Consider the following 16,331-nt stretch of genomic DNA (forward strand, 5'->3'; position numbering starts at 1 on the left):
ATTTGCCTGTAATGATTACGAGTCGCAAATAGAGCATGGAGATTAGAGGATTTCGGCCACTACATTTAGAAAAACCTCATCGAGTTTCCTTAGCCACGATATTTTACATTATTATGATGTTATTATTCAATGAGACTGATTCACTTGACGTGCCTGATAGTTTTATAGCCTGATAAAAAATTTAATTTATAATGCTCGGCCCTGCTCTTTTATTGAGTGATCCATCAATCTCATACTTCCAAATCGCTATTAACGCAATCAAGCGTCTTGACGTATCTTCTCTTTACTTTATGTTGTCAGACTTGTGGCGAACAGCAAAGTTACAATATATATTTTGCTTGAGTAGGTATAATCCAGAAAGAAATTTATAGATAAAATATTTTCCTTATTTTCGTAATTTTCTAACAAAATTAATTTTTATTAAATACAATTAAATTACATTTACTGAATTGCAATATACTATTCACTGAATTTCGAAAGGATTTACTTAAATTTTATTTGATTTACAGAAATCGAATTCAATGAAAAAGGATGAAAAAAATGATAAAAAGCAATGAACAAACATTAACATTTATACTAAAATTAAATTTCATTTACTGAAGTCTATTGGAAATTCAATGAAATAAAATGGAATGATACAAAATACCATTCAATTCACTATGATTCACTTGACTTGAATGGAATTTATTATAATTGACTGAAATTTACTGGAGTACACTAGCTTTGACTTAAATTCAATTGAAATAGTTGGAATTCATTATATACTGAAATAAAAATAAATGTACAAATTGGACTTTACTGTCATTAAATAAAACTTACTAAAATATAGTTTTTCTTAATCTTCTTCATTCAAGAGAAAGAAAACTATCCAGTTAAGAATTTTTCTCCTATATTATGAAGTGTATTTTAAATTGAATTTCAATTTTGACATGAATTATGTTTGAATTCAGTAGAATGCAGTGTACTTGAATTTACTCAAAATGAATACATTTAAAATCAAAGGATTTGAATAGGAATTCATGAGGAATTTACGTTGAATTCATTTCCACAAAATAGATTTAATTCAGCTTGAATTAAATAAAATTCCAATCTGGATTTGAATTCTCCTTGAATTCACTGGAACTGGAATGGATTTAAATATAGCTGCGTATAGTCGTCCCGAATTTCGGGACGACTAGCCTATTTTTACCATTTGGCCAGTCGTCCCAAAAAGGATGCATTTCATGATATTTATCCTATTAACTAAACAAAAATGATCAAAAATGTTAGTCATACCGAAGTTCGGGACAATTAGCCTATTTTCACCATTTAGCCCATTTTTCTGAAAAAAAATGATAATAGTGCAATTATAGTTGATAAAATATAGTGATTTTCAGTCCTGGAGCCTCGCACTATTTTTCAGCCTTATCATCATTAAGCTTTTATTTCAATATGATAGAAAACACTAATTCTTGTTAATTAATTTATACACAGGGGATTAGTCCTCGCCCCATGAAGTGTTGTAAAAAGAGACAGGGTGTGACCTTACATTATTTCTGTGACCAGTCACAGGATTGCGTTCCCGCCCGCCGCGAGGCGTTGGAAAAGGAGCAGGGATGTGATCATACATTATTTCTGTGACCAGTCACAGGGGTGCCATCTCGCCCACCACGGGGCGTCGGAAAAGGGGCAGGGGTGTGATCTTAAATTATTTCTGTGACGAGTCACAGGGGTGCCTTCGCGCCTCCACGGGGCGTTGGAGAAGGGACAGGGGTGTGATCTTAAATTATGTTTATGACCAGTCTCAGGAGTGTCTTCCCACCCCCCACGGGGCGCTGGAAAAGGAGCAGGGGTGTGATCTTACATTATTTCTATGACCAGTCACAGGGGTGCCTTGCCGCCCCTCTTGCGACATTGGAAAGGGGGTAGAGGATGTCACTTTAAATTATTTCTGTGATCAGGCACAAGGCCGCCTTTCCCCTTAACAGATATTGGAAAGGTTTATGGTTGTGACAAGTCCTATTTAAAAAAATTCTAAACGTTTTACCAAGATATTCCTTATTTTCACAAAAAAACTAAGGCTTTTGGTGAATTTGTATTAGTAACTGAAATAAATAAAGAAAAATATAAAATTTTCATAGTTTTGTCAAGCTTCAAATGATAAAAGTAAGATCCAATCCAATTAATGTTGAACCTACAGTGGCGCGCAAAAGTTTTGGGCCAAACACATTTTTGACTATATCTGGTGAATAAAAGCCGTTGAGAAAAATTGAATATATACAAAATTTTAGTATTTTATTAAACTATAAAACTACAACATTTACATATTTTTAATGAAGTTTGTTGACAATTCCATTTACATTGTTTGTAACGACAGTGTTCAAAAATCTTGGGCCACACTTATCCCATAGGTTCATAAAATAGTGAACGTTCATAAAATCAACAAGAAAGTTATTATTCCGTTGCTTATTGACTAATACTTTGTAGCCATACCCTTAGCAGCAATTACAGCAGCACATCGTCGAGACATTGAATCAACTAAGCGTTTAACGTAGTCTTTTGGTATTTTTTCCCATTCTTCCTGAAGAGTTCGCCATAAGTCATCCTTGTTCGAATGTTTCTTCGTTTCAACATGTCTTCCGAGTGTGTCCCACAAATTTCCAATCGGATTTAGGTCTGGAGATAGTGCTGGATGATCCAGAAGCTTCACTTTTCGCCCTTTAAAAAATTCCTAAACCAGCGTCGACTTTTGTTTCGGATCGTTATCTTGCTGGAAAATCCAATTTTTGGGCATTTTTCTTCTAGAATATGATAACATTTTTTCTGCCATAATATCTCGATAAATAACTTTGTCCATGAGGCCTTCAATCTTGTGCAGTGGACCTACCCCGTGCGAAGACATAGCACCCCAAACCATGACTGATCCACCTCCGTGTTTGACTGTTGGAATTTGATACCGAGAATCGTATCTGGTATTTTTCGGACGTCGAAAATACTTCTTACCATCACTTCCGAATAGATTGAACTTCGATTCGTAAAAAAAGTACTTTAGTCCACTGCTCCGGAGTCTAGTGTTGGTATTTCTTCGCAAAATCCAATCGGGCCTTCTGATTCTTCTTGCTGATCAAGGGTTTCTTAACAGCAACGCGTCCGAACAGTCCCATATCCACAGTGCTCCTACTCACGTTGGCAAGGTTTTCATCGCGGAGTTCATTGGCAATTTTAGATGCTGTCTTCTTGACATCAATTGTTGATTTGCGTTTGATGATCTTGTCAACACGAATTGTCGTTTTCCGCGGTCTACCAGATCGTGGGAGGTCCAGTAGTTTCTGGGTAGTACTGAATTTCTCAATTAATCTATTTACAGTACTCTTACCAATTTTCAATGAGGTAGCAATTTCACGAGAAGTCTTCCCTTGTTCAGAAAGATTTAACTCAGCTTCCAGAATCTCATGGGTCGTATGTCTCGGCATTTTGACTTCAGAATGACTTGATTTGACAGGTTAAACAACTGACAAACGCGAGGAATCGAAGTTGTTACCATAGCATCGCTCCTAGAGATATCTGAACATAGTGGGCCAATACTTTTGCACACGTCAATATGGAATATATTCGAAAAAAAACAATGGAATTTTTTTTTTAACTTGTTACCTACCTTAATGTTTGGCACAAATAGTATACGTAATTCCCGCATCAATGTATTTTTACTCGAGTTCGCCTTTGAAGGAATAGATCAGAAAAACAATGTGGCCCAAAATTTTTGCGCACCACTGTAATTATTTCATATTGACTTTAAATTTATCTCAAGCGCAGCAAAATTCTGTTGAATTAACGGAATTTATCAGAGAAATATAATTTGTACATTCTCGCCATTTATTATAGAAAATATTCGATTCATCTGAATTTGCACCTATCAAAATTTCACTAATTCTTGATCACTGTGTCTATAGTCTGACGGCAGGATAACTTTTAAAAAGAATTTTCTAATGAGAATTTTCTTTTGTACTTTTTTTTAGTTCAAAAAGGCACGTGAATTTCATTATCCAACTTTCTATCGCCAACATTCATGATTTTTTGTAAATCTGGTTAAAATTAGTATGTCTAGTTTATTATACGTATGTGTCTGCTTTTTTTAAAAATTGTTAGTGCATTTTTGGAAATTCAACTTTAACTCCATGATATATTTATGGATCACTTTCTCCCGAAAAATGGGCATATCTACACCTTATTTATTATATTTAGGCAAAGTTTTATCAAAATCGGTAAATTGATTTTTTTTCAAGGGTGCCTGCATGTTAAAAATCTTCAAAAATGAATACAAAATGAAAATTTTTTATTATATGGGAGAATGAGTTTTAAATTGATTAAAACTACTTTTAAACGGTGATTCCATGTTTCTAAAATAATTATAACCATTTCAAATCACCTCATTAAATTATCTTTTCTCAACAAATAAAATTTCAGGCTTATTCTGTCTTGATTACCATGTAAAATTGTAAAATGAAATGTGATTGTCAAAGTTTTTTAATTATAATAATAGAATAAATCAAAGCCTGAAAACAACTTTTTGTAAGCGTGATTGTTTTTGTTAAAAATTTGATTATAGCGGATTTCTTCAATTTCTAATTGAGAGTTATTTATGTTACAGACAATAATAATTCCCGCAGTTGTCATTTTCTTCCTTTTTGCATTTAGTCCGTCAGTGTAGATTTTTTCCTTTTGGTTGCTTAGAATCTTTTTAGAATCTTTTTCTCTTTAGTTAGTACTTAACGATGATTCGGTACCGCGAATCCTGATTAATCTGGAATTCAACTTAAATTTTCTTGATTTATATCAAATTTAGTTTAATTATAATCTGTAATGCTACTCGAAATTTCGTGATTTAATTTTCTGCTGAACTCACATTTAACAATGACATTCACTTTATTTTTTCTTAAATTTACTAGAAATCAGTGAAATTATTTATCCTAAATTTAAATCGTATTCAGTTGAATTCAATTACATCAGAGCGAAATTAATTTTTTGTGTATATCTTTGCTGAATTAATTTCTAATTCAGAGGAGTTATAACTGTCGCTGTATTCGAATTCAATTAATGTTCTATTTAGTTACTAATTAATTGTAAAGCACACCTTAGCTTCATCCATTAATCAAACATTTAAGTGATAAGCCCATCGCTTTCTCTAAATTTATCACTATCTGAAGGTCATATCTCAATGTATGAATTTGTCAATAATCGTCAAAATTATTCTTGACATTTGAAGATAGCTCAATATTCACTTCTCAATATATTCGACGAGATGACGTTTAATCTCTCCAGTTTGACGTACCAAATTTATGTATCGTTACATTCAACGAGCTTCACAAACTTCCGTGCCGATCTCTCGATAAATCTGCCGGCATTAATAATCGTAAACGTAAATTACAGTCTGAGCAATGGACCAATAAAGCCTTCGTGGAAGTTATAGCACTGCCGAGGATTAATGCTAATCAAGAATAAATTATAATTGCCACCAAGCCCATATCCACGACTCGTTTCACTTGAAGGGGAGAGAGAAAGAGAGAAAAAGAGACTTTATTTATTATCCAGCCGAAAAGACATTTCGCACAAACTCATAACTCCTGTTCATCAAGATCGGTCTTTTAGGAGCAAGATAACATATTACCAGTTTAGCAGTGTGATCGAGTTTAAAAAAAACTTTAAATGTATATAACAAGGCTAATTGTTGCTAAAAAATATGATATAATTCACTTGAATTCATTTTTAATTAATTGATATTCACGAGAATTTATAATCCATGGAAATTCCGAAGAATTCATGGGTATGTATTTTTAAAATATAAAATACATTTAACTAAAAAAATCAACAATTTAAAATGGAACACATTTATTGAACAAAAAGTCAATTACGACGCTTCACATAGCTGGTTCTACAATTTAGCCCTCTATATAATATAAAAAGAAAAAGTTCATATTGTTTTATCAGAAGCAGGATTTGGTTTTGATTCTTTCAACTCACTTTTATATAAGCAGAATGAAGTAAGAGTCCACTATTCTTAAACAAATTGCATATCCAACATTGCAATGAAAATACCAGAATATATTGAAGGAATATGTTAAATCTGTTATCAGAGAAGGCAGAATTCAAAGAAGTAAAATATGAATATACAGCCACCATTGAAAAATCCAATAATATTGTAGTATTGAAGCTAAAGAAGTTTTGAAGTCAATTCAACTATATATGCTCCAAGCATACTTATGTAAGCCATAAGAAGAATTCTTTAATAGTAACGAATTCTTTTAGGATTCTTCTTTAAGACTGCATATGCAGTCGAGTTTTGTCTAATATCTATACATGTTTTAAATCTCAAACAAACAGAATGAGTAGCCGTAGGATATGTGCTATCGCCTATGATAGCGGAAACATCTGCGGTCACAAAAGAAAGGAATCATTTTCGGAATCATAGGTAGAACTATTGAACTATCCACATTTCAATTAAAACCATAAAATATTTATGTAGTACATAATACTTTAGTTGGTAACAATTTACAATCAACTTGGAAAAAAAAGAATTTAAGAACTTAAAAGTTATTACGGTGGTTTCGCAATCTGGAGAATAATGGACTAACTTGCTACCATTTTACGACAGAATGAAATTAAAGATATATTCGGAATAATAAACTTTAACTCAAGTCTGTTTTCCTCTCTTAAAGGCAGATTCGAAATTATTCAAAAAGAGGAATACAGTTAACAAATTTTATTATTTAAATTGTAACTCTTATTGTATTGCTCACACAGACAGACCTTTACATTATAGAATTAAGGAACATATCCTCGCTGAAACTACAATGCAGATAATGCAACTACACCAGATTTCTGTAGCTCTGTATGTAACTTTTAATTTTCTTCATAAATCAGCCACCAATATATAATATATATATATATATAGCTGCTAATGTCATTATTTATCTGAGAAAATTCATAATAATTCACAGTCAATTCCAAATATTTTATCTCCATATGCGGTACTGGTATTTTATTAGCTTGGACAACCATTTTCATATTTACCGATGCCAATTAAATAGTCACTGCAAATAGTGGAATTGCTATACCAACTAAGAAAATAGCAGTACCATATCTTATCACTAAATAAATAGTTGGCTTAACTAACCTCTTTTTGCAGTGTATAATTTTTCATGGCTTCAGTTAATCTCGTACGAAACGTTGCCAATTTTAAATGCAAGCCTATTTTTTCTTTGTCCTTGTGCAACAACAATTTTTTCGCGACATAAACTAGAGATTAGTACAGAAGAAAGAAAGAAATTTCTGAGTATAATAGTAATTCATTGGATTTCAAATGGATTTACAGGATTTGAATTCGATTATATTGATACGCAAAATTTCAATGCATTTTCTCCAATGGAATATATATTCAATAAAATTGCACTTTCGAGCTGAAAGATTCCAAGTTTTCAATGATCATTAATATCCTAGCAATATATAAACTATTGAGTTTTCAGTTAAACGTACGAGACAAATCCTCGCGACTTCGATACGCATCTCACCGTTTAATCCCTGAGTAGACAGCGCATAGAAAATGATTAATTCCGGTCCAATGAATATTTATACGCTTATGTCCACGGATAGAATATTCATTAAAATATTAGGATATTAAATCCATTGACTTAATTGGGTGCTTGAGGAGATTTATTTTTTAATGAGGACCGAAAATTGAGGATCTCTATTTGATATACTCACCCCACAATATATTAATATCACCTCTGAAGTATTAAATCATTAATCTTTTCTGTATGAGATCTCCCGTACTTCTCCGCCTACTAAGGTACGATGCGACGATTTATATGGGGGGAGGGAGTGGATTTGGGCGTTGTGTATTTACCTAAGCGCGAGCTGATGTTTAGCTCGCTGCTGGATGTTGCTGGCACCTTTTATCTGGATTCTGCCCGCTACAAGAGATAACCTCGCCTCTGCTCAACGGCTCTCTGAATCCAGGACTCGATTCAAAAAAAGGGACCCTTTTCTTCTATCGACATCTACTGCGAGAAATATAATTTAAGAAAATGCATCAAGTAGCAGCTCTTAAATTTCCTGGTTTCAGCAAAGTTTATTAGCATGTCGAGGAAAAATAGAAATTTTGGTTGGCGGTATCTTTCAATTTGAATTAGTTAGATTTCACTGATTTTCATTGTAAATCTTTACTAATTTCAATAAGTGACCCATTTCTAGTTATTTGAATCAGTGACATTATACTGTGAATCAGTGAAAATTCAGACTGATTTGATTCAGTGACTCATTTTTCACTGATTCAAATTTAGAGACGAAATATCCCGAGTATAGTTTCTATATTTCTGACAACAAAATTATGATTTTTTTTCCAGTTTATATAGAGGTATTCGAAGTTTTATGTGCTGCAACGATTATTAAGGTTATATCAACGGTTCTTGTTACAGGTAAACAATAATATTACTGATATGATTAATTTTAGAGTTATAAGAAAGAGAAAGTAAAGCAAATAAAATATGAAATTTTTTAATATTCTGATTGAAAGTATTCAAATGTTTTACTTATTCTAATTCAAACCCTAAATAAACGAACTTTATTAGCATTCAAAGAAATTAAGTGCAATTTTATGAAATCGAATGGAATTCAGTATAAATCAGAGCTATTTAGTTTGGTTAAATTTTGCTTCAATTTGCTTATGAAGACTATGAAGAGTTAATCAATTTTCAAAAAAAAAACTGTTTATTTTTAAAATTTGACGAAAACTATCTTTTTATGATTATAATTGAATATGATGACATCTGTCACATTAGATTCGTTCTAACTATTGATGCTTCGGAGGTGAAACCAAAAATTGAGGAATAGGCATATAAACATTGTTCATTTAGTTAGTATCTATATTTTGTAGCGTGTTAGTGTTGAAATTTAAAGTGCATTACGTATTAACAAAAATAACCAGGAGGCTAATGCTGGAAAATTTCCTTTTGATAATAAGTCCACACAGTAAAAAAAAGGATCAATTTTGTTGTAGAGCATTTTGATCCAGCGATCATTTAACTGTAAAAATCATAATGATTTTTCAATTCGGATCAACTTGATCTTATTTTTTGGTTCATTTGTCAGACTAAACAAAATGGCCACCAATTCTTGGCGCCAGTGCCATAACGATATAACCTAAACATCATAAAAAGCTTGCATGTGAGCTAAAGTACTCTTAGGACTTAGAGCGTCAGCCATCTTGATTTTACTTCATACATGATACCGAATCAGATCATTAAGAACTCAAAAGTCGATCATTCATTCCGGCCGATCAAAATGCTCTTGAATTCGGTGTCATTTTTGTTGCATGTCAAATTGATATGGATTTCAGTATCATTTTGAACATTTTTTTTACTATGCTTGACAGGACAAAATTGGTCTAGGACCATCCAATTAACATCAAAGGGCATCTTTGTCACTCATTGCTTAGACCTCTTTGCTTTTGAATTTCAGAATTTCAAAAATTATCCAACAGTGAAAGCGGAGTATAATACAATGCATGAGATTGAAATAGAGATGAGAGGAAAGATTTGCTAGACTAAATAGCACTTGCATGGGGTTGTTACATACTGGAGGGTCCTAACATATTCCGATCGAAAATTGGCCACTCGGTTTGCAATTTGGTATGACCCACGTCCTTTGCATAGTGCCATAGTAGCAGGAAAGAGCGAGGGACAGTGAACACTGAACAGTTCTCGCAAAGCACACACTAGGTCTTTTAGAATGTGCTCGTATTTCAACTCCACGATGTTGGAATGTTGGACCACTGGCGAGCCTGTTCGAAGATCGAGTCCATTCCCATTGTTGGCAGCACCGAATAGACACCATGCGTTGGCAAGCGTGCACCGGTAGCGCCAATCCGCGAATTCCGAGGTTCCTCCACACAATATTTGCCTCTCGTTGCAACGCATGCATGAGGAATACTCTCACGTATTTGTTGCGGCTGTCATGCTCGCATCACTTGCATCATTATCGTCGTGTCATTCAATGCTTTGCTCTTCGATGCGGACACTGATTTATTACACTTTCCAAAATACATCATGAGTGAAACTTAAAAAATATATAGAGCAAAAACTATAGTTCAATAGTAAAACTAACTATCCATTTGTGTGCAGCATCAAGTCATCGTTAGTACTCCTACGTAGTTCACATTAAAAACGATAGTAGCTATAAACCTAATAAATAAAAGTAGTCAAATTTAACAAGTTATGTTCCTTGTCGACATTGGCAGAACTGAAGCTACACACAGAAAAAGGAAAATGTAATATTTACTTATTAAGAATTGTAAAGGGTTTCTTGTAACCGTAGCCGTAAACTGTTTTTAATAAGAGGGTGAAAATGTCAAAATCACTTAGAATTTCGTAAATATCACAATGAAATTAAGGTTAATTCAACGGTCATCATTCAGTAAAATATACCTCTATTCCCTCGTATTACATACTGTACGATATGTAAAATCCACTGAACCGAGATTAAAATAGTGGTGCAGTGCACATTACCGAAAGATCGGTACATGCTACCGGTACGATTGGTTTACTTAGCTCGCCCCTAAAGTCTCAACGCATCCTATCTGCGCGGAGCACCGGGTAAATTCACGACGCAATCGGCAGTAAATGGATTGCATCACCTAAAAAACATTCCTTTTTGACATTTTTGTGACAGTTGTCACATTACTTTACATTTCCACTTAGCAAGGAATGGGCTTTCTAATAATAATACATTTTTGGATGACACACCTTATTCACAGATCCCGTACACTTGAGAGCTTATTGGAGCAAGACGTGCTTTCGTTTTGTGACTGTTTCAGCTGAAATATAGATATGAAGTAAATGCGAGAACTTTTATTGTGTGCCGCGATGGCATCGTCGCGTATTCAGGAGTCGTTCTCGAGGACGCCACCCTCAGTTACAAATGGTTAAGACTATTGACTTGCGTGCTTAGGTTTATGCGTTCGAATTCCCCCCATTGGGTAAGAAATTGTAATTGTATTATAAATGTTATGACTTACAAATACCAATTAATTATAAGTATATCAGAAAATGTTTCTAAGAAGTAACCGTGCGCTTATTTATTAATTATTTTTTAGCAATACTTTTTCACAATTTATAGTGCTGTCTTAACTGTAGTCTACGCTGATAACATAATTTAGATCTGTTTATATTATTCGTTAAGGTCACATGATAATTCGTAAGTGCAGCATCCAGGAACTGTACAGAATAGCGACTTGATCGGTAAAATCCACTGATCCGCAGGTCAGCACCACTTGAAAATCGGTACTGGTAACCATCAATGATAGTAATATTTAGTTGCCTATAATTGTAACGTTTACTGAACTGTCGTGTTGCCCTTATACGTACTTGGAAGAACAGTAGATATAACTTGGTTTTCAGTAAATTATAAGGTTCTTTTTTCTGCGTGTAGAACAGTACTGCTAACATTCGCGCCGACATACTGCTCCATGTTCACAATCTTTACTATGTTTAGTATTTCGGAGGTATTGGGAAAATTCATCACATTATCATATTGAATAATTATTAACATATAACTGAAAGTTTGGAATCTGCTAGTAACTTTGAGATCAGAAGGTTATTACACCATTAAGCCATTTCCCTTTTGGGGTAGGCCTGACTCACTCGGCTGGGAAAGAGTAATGTGGGGAAGAGATAGAGAATTTTCAGATTTATCCAGAATTCTCGTGTTATTTATGTAAATAACACGATCGTCCCGTAACACTTCTCCGACCCAGGTGGCTGATCAATGTCTCTAGCGAGCACCCCAAGTGAAGATCCTCACAAAATCGTTAAATAAGGTTCCCCACTTAGATTCATGAGTGGCCAAAGTCTTTTGTTTCAGCTGTCATTCACTCTACTGAAACTCTTTTTATTAACTATTTTTCGCCGCATACTTTCCTGTCCTGGCATACTTCTCTAGCTGCTTTTACGTCCATGCATTTTTTTCATGCAGGCTCTCATGTTTCTGTGACTTCTTATGTCTCTTCTAACTAAAGTCTAATTTACACATTCTAACCATTCTTTACGCGGTCTATCTCTGGGCACGCTGCCATTTACTTTACATTGATACACTTGTTTCGTTAGTCATTCATTTGGCATTCTCTCAACATGTCCGAACCATCTTAACCGATTTCTTTTCCATGTGTCTACCAGCGTCTCTTCTGCACCACATTCTTGTAGATTATTTCGTTACTTACTGTGTTCATCAGAGTTTCCCCGCATATTATGCGCATGAATCTCATGTCAATTGCGTTAATTTAACTCTGATCTTTTTCTTAATAATTCCATGTCTCTCTACCATATAGTACAGTCGGTGCAAATATAAAATTATGTATTGCCATTTTTGCTTTATTTGATATATTTTTACTTCTGATAAGGGGACCTGCTCTACCAATAACCTGCTTACCTTCGTTTATGCGTCTATCTAATTCCTCATCTATCTTCTCATCCCTAGTAAATAAGCTACCAAGGTATACGAACTTATCAACTTGTTCAATTCTCTCATCATTTAATAAAATATTGCATAGCGCTTTCTCACTCTTACCTTCGAACACCATAGTTTTTGTTTCATTTGCATTAATCTTGAGGCCCATGCTCTTTATGCTTGCATTCAGTTTATTCAACATTCTTTGTGAGTCTTCGACTGACTCTGCCATAACAACCTTATCATCTGCGAACGCTAACCCACGTACCCTTCTTGCGTCGAGATCCACACCCTCTTCGTCGAAAAGAGCCATTCTTTAACACTTAGCCATAAATAATATTAATAACCATGAAGACATAACGCATTCTTGTCTAACTCCTTAAATAATATCGAAACAGTCACTCAATTTTCCATTCACCCTTACACTCGCTTTGCTACCCGTATATATTGTTTTTATAGCTTATAGCAGCCATCCATTGACTCCATACTCTTTCAGGACTTCCCAAAGTTTACTTCTATCTACCTTGTCAAAAGCTTTTTCTAGGCCAGCAAATGCATAGAAAACTTTTTTTCCTACTCTCAAATTTTTTTCTGTAATTTGCCTTAAGGTAGTTGTGCCGAAATGGGACCTTTTAGTATAAATGATATAATGTTGTAAAGAATAATGTTTCTGTTCTCGCCTGGCACATTGTAGGGGTAGGCAGTGACTATGTGGCAACACTGACACTCAGTATTTCTTGGCCCACAGTTCCATAGAGCAGCGATTCCCAAACTAGTGCCACCGGCCAATGAGGCTGCCGCCGGCAGGGCGATACCACACCGGGCCCAGCCACTCGGCAGCCCCCCCCCCCCCCCCCCCCCCCGCTGTGAGGACTCTTTCATTGTCATGAGATATAAGGCTGTTTCAATAACTAAAACCCTAAAGATATGGCGCGTTTCAATTATAATTATCTGAATCATTTTCCTGATGTAATTTTAAGAAAATAAAAAAAATTTGATGAAAATCGGTTAACATTTCAAATAATTAAGCATATCGTTAAGAACACGCCAAATTTCAAGAACTGTCAACTGGCATTGAATATATTAACCCATTTTCATCAACTTTATTTTCATTTGCTTAAAATTAGATTATGAAATTGACTCAACTAATTAAAATTTAATTTATTAACATATTAACACATTTTAATTTCTCTCAACCGGTTCTAATTCTCTCGCGTAAAGTATGGTGTATCAAGCGATTCCCAAACTTTTTATGCACTTTCTGGGGAGCGGCAGGGGCCCCACCCTCACATTTTTTCACAATACTGGAACCCAAGTGAGACACTGGACGCTAGTCGTTTGTGCTCTGTTGCTTGCTTCGCTGACCTTTTCGTTGTTAGAGAATTAGAACCGGTTGAGAAAAATGAAAAGTTGGTTAAATATTAATCAATAGAATTTTAATAAATTCCGTTAGATTTGTTAGATTATCAAATAAACGTTAAAAAAAGGTAGAAGAAGATCGGATAATAACTTCAAGAGTTATCGCACTTTTGTTGCATTCACAAGATTTGTAAATATTTCATTTATTAGTTCGGATATTAACCGATTTTCAAAAACTTTGTTTTCATTTTCTTTAAATTATATTACGAAATTGATTCAGCCAATTAAAGTTTAATTGAGCTAAGTTTATAATTTCAGTTATTGCAAGTTCATAACAATAAAAGGGTCATTTGTGATAGGTACACGAAAGTCGAGGAAAGTAGCCTTCTGGTCGCAGCGGGGAGTCTGTCTTGGAGCCTGCCTAGCTGCCCGGCCCGGGGTGGCATCCTCCTGCCGGCGGCAGCCTCATCGGCTGGCGGTACTAGTTTGGGAATCGCTGTCATAGAGAATGAGTCTATAACTCTCAACGCCATCAACACAATTTTCTGCGAAAAGGAAAATCCGACGTTCCCACTATCGTTCCCTTACGAACTGTTACTGTGAATGTGTGTATTCGTATATAGGACGCTCCAATATGAGTATACAATCTCTATAAAGATTGTTCACCATTGGTCAGGAGAGAACTAGTCATTTCTTGCATCTAACTGAGCGTAAACTTTTGTATGTCATTGTCGCGTGACAACTACCTTAAGCTAAATATTTGATCGGTACATGACCTTCCTGTCATAAATCCACTTTAGACTTTCCAAATCTTTGCTTCTGTTATTTTCATTACACTACGAATGAGTATTTTTGAGTATATTTTACTTACGGTACTTAATAAGCTAATCCCTCTGTAATTATTGCAAACGCTTTTATCTCCCTTTCTTTCGTGTATTGGTACGATAATCGGTTTTTTCTAATCGTCTGGGACGTCTCCCATCTCGAAACATAAATTTATCAATTCGCGCAGACTATGTGGTATGTACTCGCCACCGTGTTTAAGCATTTCAGCGTTAATACAGTGTACCCCGGCGACCTTACCGTTTTTTCAAGTTCTTAATTATATTCCTCACCTCAGTGACACAGATTTTCTCAATTGAGTATTCTAATGCATCGTGTTCAACATCGCAGTTGTGGTGTCCTATAGATTCATCTCCGAATTCTCTCCTAAATTAGTCTCTGAAAGCCTCTAGTATTCCGTCTGCATCGTATACTATTTTCCCCCTACTATTTCTCATGTTGACAAATTCTGTCATTTTGTTTCCTTTTATTTTTTTATAAAGCAGTTTCTTGCTTCCTACAAAGTTGTTTTATATTTTCTTCTCTTCTTGTGCTCTAATTGTATCTTTACGTTTCTTAACTTATCGTTTGAGTGTCCTGTTTTTGTGTCTATAATCATTTCTACGTCTATTTCTTTCCTCATTACTAAAACCTGCGATGTTCCGAGTTCTCCTTACGCTTCTCTCTTTGCTTTGTGGGCAGCCTGAATTTCATTATTCCGCCACGCGTCACCAGACATTTTTCCTACAACTGCGGTACCACACACTTCGATCGCACATCTAACAATGATATTCTGTAACTTTGTCCAAGCGCCCTCTATATCTTTGTTTTTGATAGGCTCCTCCCATGTTGCCCTATCTATGCTTTTGATTGTCTTATTTTGGAAATCCATTCGCACATCCGGTTTCTGTAGGTTCTCAATTTTGATTCGCGTTTGTTTTGCTTTCTTGGTTCTCTTTTTTCTCCATCCCCGACCTAAGTTAATTTTTGAGATCAGAAGGTAATGATCAGTATTGCATTTAGGATCCCTCATGACTTTTGTATCTTTGACTAACTCTCTTAGTCTTTCATCCGCAACAACAAAGTCAATTATACTGCGGCTATTTCCTTTAGACCAGGTGTACATGTTGATAATTTTATGCCTAAGCCAAGTATTTGTAATAAGCAGACCCCTTTCTACGCATAGACCAACTAATTTATCTCCATTATAGTTTGTTCTTGGATCCCAAAAATTACCTAGTACTCTTTCTGTATCCTGATTTTGGATGCCCACTCATCCGTTCATGTCTCCTAGTAGAATTATTCTTTCCTCATGTTCGCAAATATTTATTGTGTCATTTAAAGTGTCCCCGAAGGCGTCTTTTACTTCTCTGGGATCACTATCAACTAGCGCATAACATGCTATGATAAATAGTCTTCTGATTCATATTTTCATTCTAGCCCACAGCAGTCTGGGAGATACGAAATCATGGCCTCTGAGATGCTGCTTTGCTCTTTCATTCAAAATCAGACCTGCTCCTTGTCTACCATATGATTCACTGTCTACTTCTGACCATATTTCAAATCCGCCTTTCAACACGTCGTTTTCTAAGTCTTTAGTTTCGCATCATTTTTTCTTTGTTTCAGACACACATAAAATTTCTAGTTTCCTCACGTCCACAGTTTCACGCAAATCT

Source organism: Belonocnema kinseyi, chromosome 8, assembly GCF_010883055.1.
Source record: "Belonocnema kinseyi isolate 2016_QV_RU_SX_M_011 chromosome 8, B_treatae_v1, whole genome shotgun sequence".
In the NCBI taxonomy this organism is placed as follows: Eukaryota; Metazoa; Arthropoda; class Insecta; order Hymenoptera; family Cynipidae; genus Belonocnema; species Belonocnema kinseyi.